The sequence below is a fragment of the Rutidosis leptorrhynchoides genome, chromosome 5 (genome assembly GCF_046630445.1).
Source record: "Rutidosis leptorrhynchoides isolate AG116_Rl617_1_P2 chromosome 5, CSIRO_AGI_Rlap_v1, whole genome shotgun sequence".
Taxonomy (NCBI): Eukaryota; Viridiplantae; Streptophyta; class Magnoliopsida; order Asterales; family Asteraceae; genus Rutidosis; species Rutidosis leptorrhynchoides.
Window position 1 is genome coordinate 188,952,316 of NC_092337.1, and position 13,934 is coordinate 188,966,249.

Below are 13,934 nucleotides of genomic sequence, written 5' to 3' on the forward strand. Positions count from 1 at the left end.
ATATATAAATATTAATATAACTATATAAGCATTAGTCATTTTAAAGATACATACAAATTAAATATATATAAAATATAATGTAAGATATAATAAATTTGTTCGATTACAAATATATGTGTTAATATATATACATGATATAGGTTCGTGAATCCGAGGTCAACCCTACTCTTGTTAAATGACGTCATATGTATTTTTACTACAAAATACAGTATGGTGAGTTCATTTGATTCCCTTTTACTCTTTACATTTTTGGGACTGAGAATACATGCGCTGTTTTCATAACTGCTTTATTAAATGCTTTTGAAATATATTTTGAACTGAGAATACATGAAATGCTTTTATAAATATTTGACGCGATATGACACAAGCAAAACATTCCTCGAATGAATTATTAGGCAGACAGAAGTTCTGCGGATTATTATTGAATTATGTGGACATGATAATTGCCACCGTTGAATTATGTGGACATGATAATTGCCACCGTTGAATTATGTGGACATGATAATTGCCACCAATTGATGTGAATGTTATGTATCGAGAGAATGATTTTTATACACAGGTTATGTGTATTTGTTTTTGTGCACGAAATATGTGTACGGTTACTAAGATTTGTGAAAATGGTTTCGTACACGAGAAAGATGTACTGTATTTAAAAGATATCGCATGTACATTACAGGTGGGTATAGGATTCGGGCCCATTTGTACCATGAAACATTTAAATCTTGTGGTCTATCAAAATGATGAATTTTATTGTTTTATGATAAACCTATGAACTCACCAACCTTTTGGTTGACACTTTAAAGCATGTTTATTCTCAGGTATGAAAGAAATCTCTCGCTGTGCATTTGCTCATATTACATGGAGTCGTTCATGGCATATAGAGGTCAGAACCTCGCAATGGGACCAACTGTTGAAGATTTCGTCCAGATGGATTAGGACGGGTCATCACAAATTTCACATTCAAAACACAAATTACTCCAATTTAGTCAACCAAGACCAATTAAAACTAGAGTTTATCCTTTAAACTCACAAAACCCATTTTGACATCTCCTAGACATGAACACAAGACTTACAAATTGTAAGTCTTAAATCTTACTACTACAAACACAAGTCTTTGACTTGTCAAAACTTGTTAACTTAAACAACTATTTCTTACACAAGTGAATACTTAGATTTTGACCCAAAACAATCTTACAAGTTTACTAGCTTAATTTTGACTAGTTCATCTTCTTCATAACCCAACTTTTCTCAAACCCTAACCCTAATTCGAATTAGGGTTTTTAAGAAATCAAAACCTTAATTTCTAACAACAACACACCATCTAAGTCATAAATTTCGAAATTAAAGAGTAAATTGCTCATACCACAAGTTAAGGTTAGAAAACCCCCAAATCACAAAAAGGAGATGAAGATGAAGAAGAAACAAAAGCTCTAGTGATGCTAGCAAGTATCTACAAGCTTAATTCTACCCTTAATCTTGATTGCATGTGAAAAGTTCCAAAGATTTGAGCTTATACCCCAAAATCGCCACCCTCACCTTCAACTACTCACTCTCTCTAAAATTTTCTGCACAAGGAAGGAAATGAGGGTGTTTGGTTTGTTTTATTAAACTTCTCATAAGGAATTAACTATTTTACCCCTGCCCATCCATAACCTTACACCCTTAGTCCTACTTTTTAACAAAGTTAAGTTAAAGGACCAATAATAACAATATTTTTGTACCTCAAAATAATGGGGTGTTACAACGAAGCTATGAAAAGTAACGAAAAATCAAACCCTAAGAGGTTAATTAGGGATTAGAAACGAATCGAGATCACCACTGCATTTAGCGGAACTGCAATCGGAGTAACGAGAAGCGACATCTTCAAAATTAGATTTGGATGAAACGATGTCGTTACAGAGTGATTTAAGCTGCAAAACAGCAGCATCACGTGTAGTGTTGCTGATAATACGACCTTCTGGATCCTTCCATGAAGACTTACGATGAGATCCTTGATGTTTAATTAGTATATGTGATGCCCTCACTTTATCATCTGCACCTGCACCACCAGTTGACGACATTTTTATTTTATTTGTTGACCGGTGACGAAAGATTTGGTGGTTCACGGCGATCTGAAAGGAAATAGAGAAGGTTGAAAGAAAGTGGATGCTATGTGGGCCCGATCGTCCTAGTTTGGGCGCTTGTTTTTGACGGCCCATAATTCAATGGTTGAACATATCTAGACCCTTAAGTTTTTAGAAAGTGTTAATATAGCCCGTCTAGAGTGGTAGGTAGTAATTCTTCTGCAAGAATATCTTTATACTTTAATTTTAATTTTAATAATTATAATATCATATTTATATTGTTACTACGTATATTATATTTATATTTATAATGATATTCATATTTATATTTATATATTTATAGTCATGAAAAATGCAAAATGTTAGTTATATTTTGGGTCATCCCACATGAGTTAGTTATATTTGAGGTCATTCCACACGTTGTTGCAGGTGCGAGTTAGATGATTATCGTTGTTAAAAACTACTCCGTCCGTCTCATTCCAATAGTCCACAGACAAAAAACACGCAGTTTTAGGAAATCCCACTAACTTCATTTCTCCACCAATGAAATATCTTCTCTCTCCAGATCTACCAATGAAATATCTTCTTTCCTTTCTATTTATGGAAGTGGACTATCGGAATGGGACATCCCAAAATAGAATACTGCCCCATTGAAATGAGACGGATGTAGTATATGTTTTTCATTAAAATATTGTACTGTTAGTGTGCTTATCAAAATTATTAAAAAAAAGATAAACATGTCAAATCTGCATATTTAGTTTTCTATAATCAAATCAATCAAATCAAATCTACATAATTTAATTATAGGGGTTGATCCGTACACCACCTCAAATTTGCCATACACCACCAAATAAATTATTTAGACATTTTTACCCTCTCTTTTACACTATCAAATTTACATACACTATCAAATAAAGGGTATAAATGTCCAAATAATTTATTTGGTGGTGTATGACAAATTTAAGGCAGTATACGGATCAACTCCCTTTAATTATAAATGCTTGTAAAAATAATAATTATTAAACAAAAGTCAATAATAATCACTATTTACTACTTACTCATTTATGCATGTTAAATAACATCTGTTAGGATTATCGTACAAAAAATATTACCAATTTAAAATTTTAAAAAAGATTGAAAAAAAATTAAATTTAAAAGCTCTTCGGTTATGTTTGGCAACAAGTTTTTTAGAGTTTTTAACTTTTAGTTTTTATGAAAACACTTCTATCAAATAAAAAACTATGTTTGGTTGCAAGAAATTAAAACCTTTTGAGGGAAAGAAAAAGCTAAAAGCTACTAGAACTATCGTTTTGCTTTTACCTTCTAGCTTTTATCTTCTAGCTTTTAACTTCTAGCTTTTTGTTACTATACTCTTTATTTTAACAGTTTCAGTTACTCTGTCAAATTACTAAATACATATAAAAAACTAACAGCTAAAAGCTACGACCTACCAGCTAGTTTTGCCAAACATACCTAAAACTTTTAGCTGCTAACTTTTAGCTGTTAGCTTTTTATATGTATTTAGTTATTTGTCAGAGTAGCTGAAAGTGTTAAAATAAAGAGTAAAATGACAAAAAATTATAAGCTAAAAGTTAAACGTTAGTTCTAGTATCTTTTGACCTTTTCCCTTACTGAAAAAATTTTAAGCTCTTTCAATCAAACAAAATTTTTTATTTGATAGAATTTTTTTATAAAACTTAAAAGCTAATAAAATAATTCCTAAATACTTGTTGTCAAATATGGCCTTCTTGTAGAATCATCATCTATCTTATTAAAATAGTAAGTTATGTCCACGTGTCAGTCAGACATTAAGCCTCAACATTTATCTTTTTTCTCCTTAATTTTGGATTTAAATCACTAATCTTTACTAATTATCTAATTAAGCAACGTGTACACCACTAATCTTCTCCTTTTCTAATCCATATCCTGTACACCCTAATGTCTCTCTCTTCAATAAAAAAAAAACCCTAAATACCTTCTAATGATCGATTGCTTCTTATTTCTCCTTATTAGTTAACGCCAACACCACTAATAAATTCGTAGCGAATTTCTAAATATGATGGTACAAATTTCATAGCGAATCATTCTTCCATGTTATTAAAAATCGATTGTACAATTGGGGTGAATATTAGGTTTGAAGGGTCGTTCAGAAATCAGCCTCACCGGAATCCGGTTGGCCTTCAAAGAAGTGCAACAACATCGAAAGTCGTTGAATTGATTGGTTTTTGCAGGTTTTAATTTCGTCGGGTTGATTTTATCTGATTTAGTTATTGTAATACGGTAATTTCAATTTCATATTGTTTATTCATGAATTTCCATGAATTTTTAAGGTTTGATTTCTTTATTTTTCTATGTTTGAATCTTAAACTTGAATGTTTGAGATAGTCCGATTATAATGGTTATAGATATTTTGAATATAATATTTCTGAATGGGTTGTTTGTGTATGAATATGTAGGAGCATAAACTATGATTGAAATAAGAATATCATTGCATTATAATAAGCGTTTTTTGGGTCATGTGTTTTACTCACAAATCTAAACTGAAATTGATTGACAATGTTAGGCTTCGTTTGTTTGCAACATTGGATGGCGACACTAAAAAGAGAAGCAGCTGAAAATTCATAAGGCACTCACATTGATTACAAATGTATTGGTTATTATATACTAACATTGATAATGTTTTCAAAGATTGGTACGAAAGTGAGTGTCCTGGCATTTTTTTTTTTTACAACTCTTTATTAGTTATTATAATTTGAGATTAGTGCTTATATATTCATTCTCATTTATAAATAAACATATATATACAATTAAACATGACTGTTGAATTTATTTCTTAATATAATCGGACACTAACTCAATTGTTGTTTATTAATTTGCAGATTGTGTCATACTATGCTGATCAACATCTAATTTATATTTTTATATTTTAGATCTGCAACTTTTGATTATGTGACGTTATCTGAGGGTTATATATTTTAGGATTTTATTTAGAAGTATTGCTTGAGTTGTTAAGATCTTAGGGTTCCTGAGACGACCCGTGCCAATTCATAAGGACGAATACAATAACATATGATTACATCGCGAGGTACTTGACCTCTATATGATACATTTTACATACATTGCATTTGTTTTTAAAAGACAAACTTTCATTTCATCGAAAGTTGACGGCATACATACCACTTCATAATATACCCAACTATAATCGACTTAATAATAATCTTGATGAACTCAATGACTCGAATGCAACGTCTTTTGAAATATGTCATGAATGACTCCAAGTAATATCTCTAAAATGAGCAAATGCACAGCGGAAGATTTCTTTCATACCTGAGAATAAACATGCTTTAAAGTGTCAACCAAAAGGTTGGTGAGTTCATTAGTTTATCATAATCATTCATTTCTATCATTTTAATAGACCACAAGATTTTCATTTCTCATAAATATACGTCTCATGCATAGAGACAAAAATCATTCATATGGTGAACACCTGGTAATCGACATTAACAAGATGCATATAAGAATATCCCCTATCATTCCAGGAAATCCTTCGGACATGATAAAAACAACATCGAAGTACTAAAGCATCTGGTACTTTGGATGGGGTTCGTTAGGCCCAATAGATCTATCTTTAGGATTCGCTTCAATTAGTAGACTGGTTTACTAATTCTTAGGTTACCAAGTAAAAAGGGGCATATTCGGCTTCGATCATTCAACCATATAATGTAGTTTCGATTACTTGTGTCTATTTCGTAAAACATTTATAAAAGCAGCGCATGTATTCTCAGTCCCAAAAATATATAATGCAAAAGCCTTTAAAAAGGGGTTAATGAAACTCACCTAATGTATTTTGTAGTAAAAATACATATGACTATATTGAACAATGCAGGGTTGGCATCGGATTCACGAACATATATCATTCGTATATATATATATATATATATATATATATATATATATATATATATATATATATATATATATATATATATATATATATATTAAAACATATAACAAGTTTATATTTTAATAATATTAATATACTTGTTATATTTAATGATTCGTATGTCTTGTTTAATAAATAACTTAAATATATTTATTTTATATATCTTAAATAATTAATTAATACTTATTAAAATATAATAGTAGAGTTAAGTTATCTGTTTTAAATATGGTTTTATATACCTACTAGTTATGTTAATAGTAATAATGATACTAATAATAATAATAATAAAAATGATAATACTAAATATTATTAAAGTTAGTGTTAGTAATAATATTGATGATAATGATATTAATAATTAGTAACTCACTTAAATCATAATTTATCCATAGTTTTTAACTCCATAAATTTATATATGCTTAATATTATTTAGAAAAATATTATTTTTCGTATTCGAAGTTTCGAATTAACATTTGTAACCATACTTTTTAAATCATGATTTTTACTTAAGCTTAATTATATTACTTAACTCATAACTTTGTTACATTACTTTTACGTCATAACATTTCTCATAATATTCTGATATCTTAAGATTTTAACGGTTTTATGTATGTACATACAAATATATATATACATTGATTATCATATTTATGACCATAGCTGTGTTACTCATATCCTAATCAATATAAACTTTATAGTTATATACATACTTAACTTATTTAAGCTCATACGATTTTTGTTCATAAACTTATAATACTTAATAATAACAATCCTTAATCATGATAATAATAATAATACATATATTAGTATTAATAATAATAATAGTTATGATACTTGTGATAACATCAATCATAATTAATAATAATAATAACAACAACATTAATAATTAAAATAATAATAATAATAATAATAATAATCATAATTTCAATATTAGTAATAGTAATAATACTAATACTAATAATAATAATAATAATAATAATAATAATAATAATAATAATAATAATAATAATAATAATAATAATAATAATTAATATCATGTTGATATAAATGAGTAAAATTTATTTTCAAGTAAAAATAATAATAATAATAATAATAATAATAATAATAATAATAATAATAATAATAATAATAATAATAATAATAATAATAATAATAATAATAATAATAATAATAATAATAATAATAATAAATTTTGGTTTTGAAAACTACCTCCAAAAGTGCTTAAAAAAATAGTTGTCACGAATTGGACTCGAACCCCCGACCTCTCGAATACCCATCAACTCGTTAACCAGCTGGGCTGTTGCCCCATTTCTGAAATTTTAACCCTCCAAAAACATTATAACCCGTATTTCACATTCTCTAATTTTCTTCATCTTCTTCATCAAATCATTCAACAAGTTAAACAATCAACACTAGCAATTAATGATTCGATTTAGAATGTTATATTGTATTAAAAACAATTTATATTTATAAATATCTGGATTAACAAAACACAAAAAAAATATATAAAAGAACAGAAAAAAATAAGCAACCGTCGCTGTTGTAGAAAAAAATTGATTTTGCAAATCGTTACGTTATATATAAAGGTTATAACGTGAAATAGGTTAGAAATCAATCTTAAAAACTTTAGGGACCATCAATTTAACTCAAATTGAAACAACAAATTTGAATTTTGCTGAAGAACAAATGTTGACTTTTGAATTTAAAACTCTGACTCAAAAATTCTCAATCAATACAATGAATTGGAATCCAAAACTTTACAGAAAGTTTTCTTAAAGGATTGCTAACAAAACTACATTTACACTTTTTGAAAATTCATTTGAATTTGAGCCATCGATTATCACAATCAATGATACTATGAACACCAAAACAAATTTTAAATTTTAAATAGTTTTAGATCACGATTCCAAAATGAAACAAGTCCTAAATCGTTCCTAGAAACTTTCTGGATTATCAATTTAACTTAAAACATAAACACAAGTTCGAATTTTACCATGAACAAATCTGTTGCCTTTTTGAAAATGATCTTTGACTCGTAAATTCGAAGTTAATAGAAAGAATTGGAAGTTGAAAACTTACAGATAGTTAAAATGATCATCCCTAACAGAATTGCATATCCAGATATTTAAGTTGTGTTTGAATTTGAGTTTTGGCCAAAAAGTCTAAGAACAGTGGGTATCGACTCTGTTTTCTCTCAATTATGAATGCAGAAGTTGTTATATATAATGAAAGTTTATGTTATTGAATCGTGATTGATATGGACTTGTAATAAATTCGACAGAAACATATTCAATTACTGTATTGATAGATATGGGTATCAATTTCGTACAATTTTATTGATTTATATAATTAATAATAATAATAATAATAATATTAATAATAATAATAATAATAATAATAATACAAATTTCTTAGTATATATCTGTATATATATCAGTATATATCTACTTGTATTTATATATCTCTGTATTTGTATATCTCTTATACTTATTTATTTTTATAGATTTATAATTAATCTTAATATTAAATATAACTATAATAATAATAATACTCTTAATGTTATAATAATACAATTTATAATAATAATAATATAATAATAATAATAATAATAATAATAATAATAATAATAATAATAATAATAATAATAATAATAATAATAATAATAATAATAATAATAATAATAATATTACTAATGATAATGATAAAATTACCATAAAATGTATAACAATAATATTGTTAATAACAAAATACTAGTAATTCTAATATAATATTAATAATAATATTAATAATAATAATAATAATACTTTATCAATCTATATATATTAAGTTCAAATCTATAAATTATTAATAACACTAATATTGATATTAATATTAGAAGTAGTAACAATATTATTATAAGAACTATATTTATATTTGTATTATATATATATATATGTATCATTACTTATGTAATATATAATATATTCTATATTAACTTTCATTGAATATTTATTATTTATACATTATATATGTTACAATTAATAATAATTATACATAGAATATATATATATATATATATATATATATATATATATATATTTATTTATTTATATATAGTTTTATTAATAATAACTTTTTATCTTGTGTAATAAATTACATAATTAAATTTTAATAGCTATAACATATAATATTTCAAATTATATTTAGAATTAATATATATATATATATATATATATATATATATATATATATATATATATATATATATACATACACATATATCTATATACAATTAATTGTTCGTGAATCGTCGAGAGCAGTCGAAGTCAAATGAATGTACAAAGATTGTTCAAAAATTTTGAGACTCAACATTATAGACCTTGCTTATCGTGTCGAAATCATATAAAGATTTGGTTTAAATTTGGTCGGAAATTTCCGGGTCGTCACATTACCTACCCGTTAAAGAAATTTCGTCCCGAAATTTGAGTGAGGTCGTCATGGCTAACAATAAAAATGTTTTCATGACGAATATGAGTTGATAACTAGATTTTTATCATCATTGAGTAATGTGGATAAAAAATTCGATTATTCGAAGAGTACGAAAGAAGCTATCATAAAAGATTGAAATAGGAAAAGTAAAGATTCGTCTTAACTTTTGGCAGAGTTAGGGTTGAATTCCGGAATTTAAGGGATTTAAAGAAAATCTTCGAAATCTAAAAGATTTGATTCTTCGGTAGGTAAGAAAATTAAGATCTCTATAATTAAATACGATGATCTGCCTCGATTACTCTGTCTGATATTTCCATTATAAATTAAATTCTTCCGTTCCATTATTCTCACCATTCCTATACTTTCTTTCTTAGTTCATACATCTAAAGATCGTAAAAATGCTTAATCCCATTCTAATCCTTGATATTTTCTTAATTATCATTTCTGTCATCCTTCTTTTCAATCTTCCACCAGAAAGATTTGGTTACTTCTACTATTACCTTGGGATGATACTATTCTTAATTCTACCGTGTCTTTATATGGCTATTCGTATTAATATCCATGGTTTGTAATCTTCGTGTTGTTATTGGGCTTTATATTTTCTCTTATATTTTGGAGCTCTTTGCCTTTTTATTCTCCGCTCGACCTCTAGTAAAGCGAGTAATGGTCCTGAATTCGTAGGTATGAAGTTTTGGATGAACATAGTTAATGTTCTAAGAAGGAAATTGTAATGGCACGATCTTGATTTGGCAAATTACCAGAATCACTGAGAATAGAACTATCAAGAATATATTTTCTTGATATGTTCAGAAGTTAAGCAGAATGAAAGAGTTATGTAACATGGCACATGATGACGTTATGATCTGTGAATCATCATGTTTCATTAGAAACTCAGCATGACTTACTGTAATATAATCACGTTGATCAAGTGTCATTATATTATACTAATTCATGCATCAATTTTTTTACATTTCTCCAGAATTCATTCATAAATTAAACTTGGATTTTACAGAAGTTTCCAATATAATGAAACACAGGAAGTATGAAGAGGTATATAATTTCAGACTAGATTATTTATGAAAATATCCTCAGAAATATCGAAGATATTTATGATGATATTTTGGAATTTCTAAGTTCGATGGTTGATGAAGAAAAATTTTCCGCAAGATTTTAACATGACTTCGGAGCAAGATATACTCTAAAGATTTCAACGGATCTAGAATTATTTGGATTCTTTGAATATAGGGTATGGTCCTTGTATTTGTCCTTGGTCTCCTTCGTGGTTAGCTCAATCCATTTTCCAGTTTCAACTTTTCTGAGCTTTTCCAACATACTATTCTTTATCATTAAACTTTCGATGATTAAGGTCGTTTACGGTTGTCTACGGTTTCTGCTGCTTCATTAAGCTTTTTCAACATTCAGAGTATTGATTTGTAGACTGAATGCTTTTTAGAATTTCATAATGAAAGATCATAATTCTAAGAAATAAATGTCATACATATAACTGTTGATGTAGATATGCTGTGAGTTTTCAAAGTACTGATTGCTGATTCTCGGTAATTGGTATGACAGTTCTCGTTACAAGATGCGGTTGAGTATATGTTATGGTTTTAATGAACAATTATAATGGTTCTTCGGTGCGACTTAAGCCAATGAGTAATGAAGTTGCTGGTAAGTTTACTGCTAATGTGGTGGAATATAAACGGTTCTCCGATAACGATGATAAAATAACAACGTATATATTGAGGTTATAATAAGGCTATTCTGAATGGAAGTCGAAGTTGATTTGCTGGAGCTGTGACAAAATTTGCTACTTTGAAAGGGATTACCAAGTTATTCTGGATAATAACAACGCCAAAGAAGCTAGCACAGATACGTGTTAAACGTTTACTCAGGTTCCAAGTATTTTCAGGTGCATAACTATATGCATCAATCTTCTCTTCCGTAGATGAAGTGCGGTTGGTTCATCCTCTCGATTGAGGGGTTTTCAAGAATAGTGAAAGGTTTGAACGCAGATTGTAATCGTCAAGATACAATGAGGCTTAGGATGAAATCAAGTGGTAAACTTGAAGAATCATTTAGTTTCATATGTTATAATCAATATTTTAATTCATTTTAATTGTCCAATGTTATTAGTCCATAGTCGATAGTCCACAGTTACTGTCATAACCCGTCCTTAACCATAAGAACGTGTTAGATAACGTATGATTTCATTGCGAGGTATTGACCTCTATATGCGACATTTTTAAAAAGGAAAACTGCATATATTATACATTACAAACCAAACCATTATTTTTGTTACAAGCTTTAGACAATAAAAAGATGATTATCGTTTAACGATAATCTTCGACTTACAAACTTTACAAATGATAATAACAACACGATTTCTAGCATATTTTACAACACACGTCCTCGGATATGCAGTTTTATTTTTGACACAAATATGAGTACGCATGATCCTGCTTAGATTCAACATAATGCAGCGGAAGCTTTAATTATCACCTGAGAATAAACATGTTTAAAAACGTCAACATAAAGTTGGTGAGATATAGGTTTAGTGCGCAGCAATATATATATAGACCACAAGATTTCGTATATAAACATTTCAATAAAAATATTCTAAGTGGTTGAGCACTTGGTAACCATACTTAACATTTTCACGTCGCATATTCCCTTTAATATGAAATCTTACTACACCGTACCAAGTGTAGTCACAAAACGAAGTACTGTGCAACCGTTGAATACTGGTCGTCCAGTCCGATTGGGGTTGTCAGGCCCGATAGATCTATCAACAGGATTCGCGTTTACAATACCGCTGTAAATATTAGTTACCAAGCTACAGGGAAGTATGCCAGTGGTACAACTCAACGTAGAATATATTTTTCAGTTACTTGTGTCCATAATGTAAAACATAAAATACATGTATTCTCATCCCGAAATATTTAGAGTTTAAAAGTGGGACTATATACTCACTCTTGTCTTGATGATATATATATTTTGACTCGGTCTTCCGGTTGATATCACGAACCTATCCATATATAATATATCAATATGTTTTCATTTTAAAACAAACGTTATATATATATATACTTGTTATACTTTTAATATTTTGAATATTTCCTTAGTCCGTAGTTAGCATTCCGATGTTAGTAATTCAATTTTTAATGGTTCATTTTTAGATGTTTAATATACCCGCAATAAATAAAACCCCCAATGAAATAAATAAAACCCCAACGTATATGTATTGGTCGAGATTAATCTTGACCCATGGTACCGGTGTTGTCAAATGACGTGTTGCGTACATAAAGTACCGGTGTTGTCAAATGACGTGTTGCGTACAATCATGGGATCTTATGATTAATCTTCTCGTGTTGTTTACGGGTGATCCTGAACCATATAAAATTGAATTATAAGTACATATATATAAAATATCATGTTATCTTAGAAATATGTGATTTATATCATTTTTTTCCAATTGATCCCGTAGTTGAAATGATCTAGGATAACCAATTTTGTTTCGGTCATAGTTTCTTCGTTACAAATCCGTTTTCGTTGATTCAAATTGCCATCTTCTTGGATCGAGTTCTTCTTTAAGACTATGAACTGTAAATACCTTGGTTTGTATTCAAAATCATACGGCATAAGTGAAACATTAGTGAAACATATGAAGTTAAACATTTTTGTTACAACAAAATCATTTAATGACCATTTTTCTAAAAATACTTATACTTTGAAAAACCAAGTTTTACCTTGTTAAATTAGCATATACATAAGTTATATTACAGGTCTTGAAGTATTTTAAAAGTTAAGTTAGAAGGATCTATTTAGTTTGCAAACAAGTTTGAAAACATTCAAACTATGTTCTTGTTGTTAAACTTTTGTACCACAAAATAAGATAGCTATATATATATGAATTGAATAAGGTTATGAACATAGATTCTACCTCAAGTTCCTTGGATAAGTTTGCTGTAAAAGAGGAGTAAGAAGCTAGAATCAAAAGGGTGATAGAAGTGGATGAAAGATTGGAAGTAAGTTGGTGTTCTTGGAAGGTTTTCTTGAAGTGTTTTTGTATGGTTTTCTTATGGTGTTTTAGTATGGTTTTTGAAGCTAGATCTTCATGGAACTTTGCTGGATTGTTGAAGGTGTTTAAGGATTATAAGTGTGTGTGTTTTAGCTAAGAGATTGAAGTAGTAAATGAATCAAAATGATGGTGCATATATACACCTCAAAAACGTGTTCCATGGGAGACATGGACAAAATTCCCATGTTGTATTTTTGTGTATTTGTCATGCTTGCTTCCAAAATCTAATTACCTAGCTCCAAGGGCAGTAACAAGGGTTGGTTAGGTGGTGATTTGATATGTATTTACTATTAGTAAATACGTATAGAAGCTAGGTATGATACGAGTACTTATACACTAGATATACGTATAGAAATTTTGTGAAAAATGGAATGAGGATTCA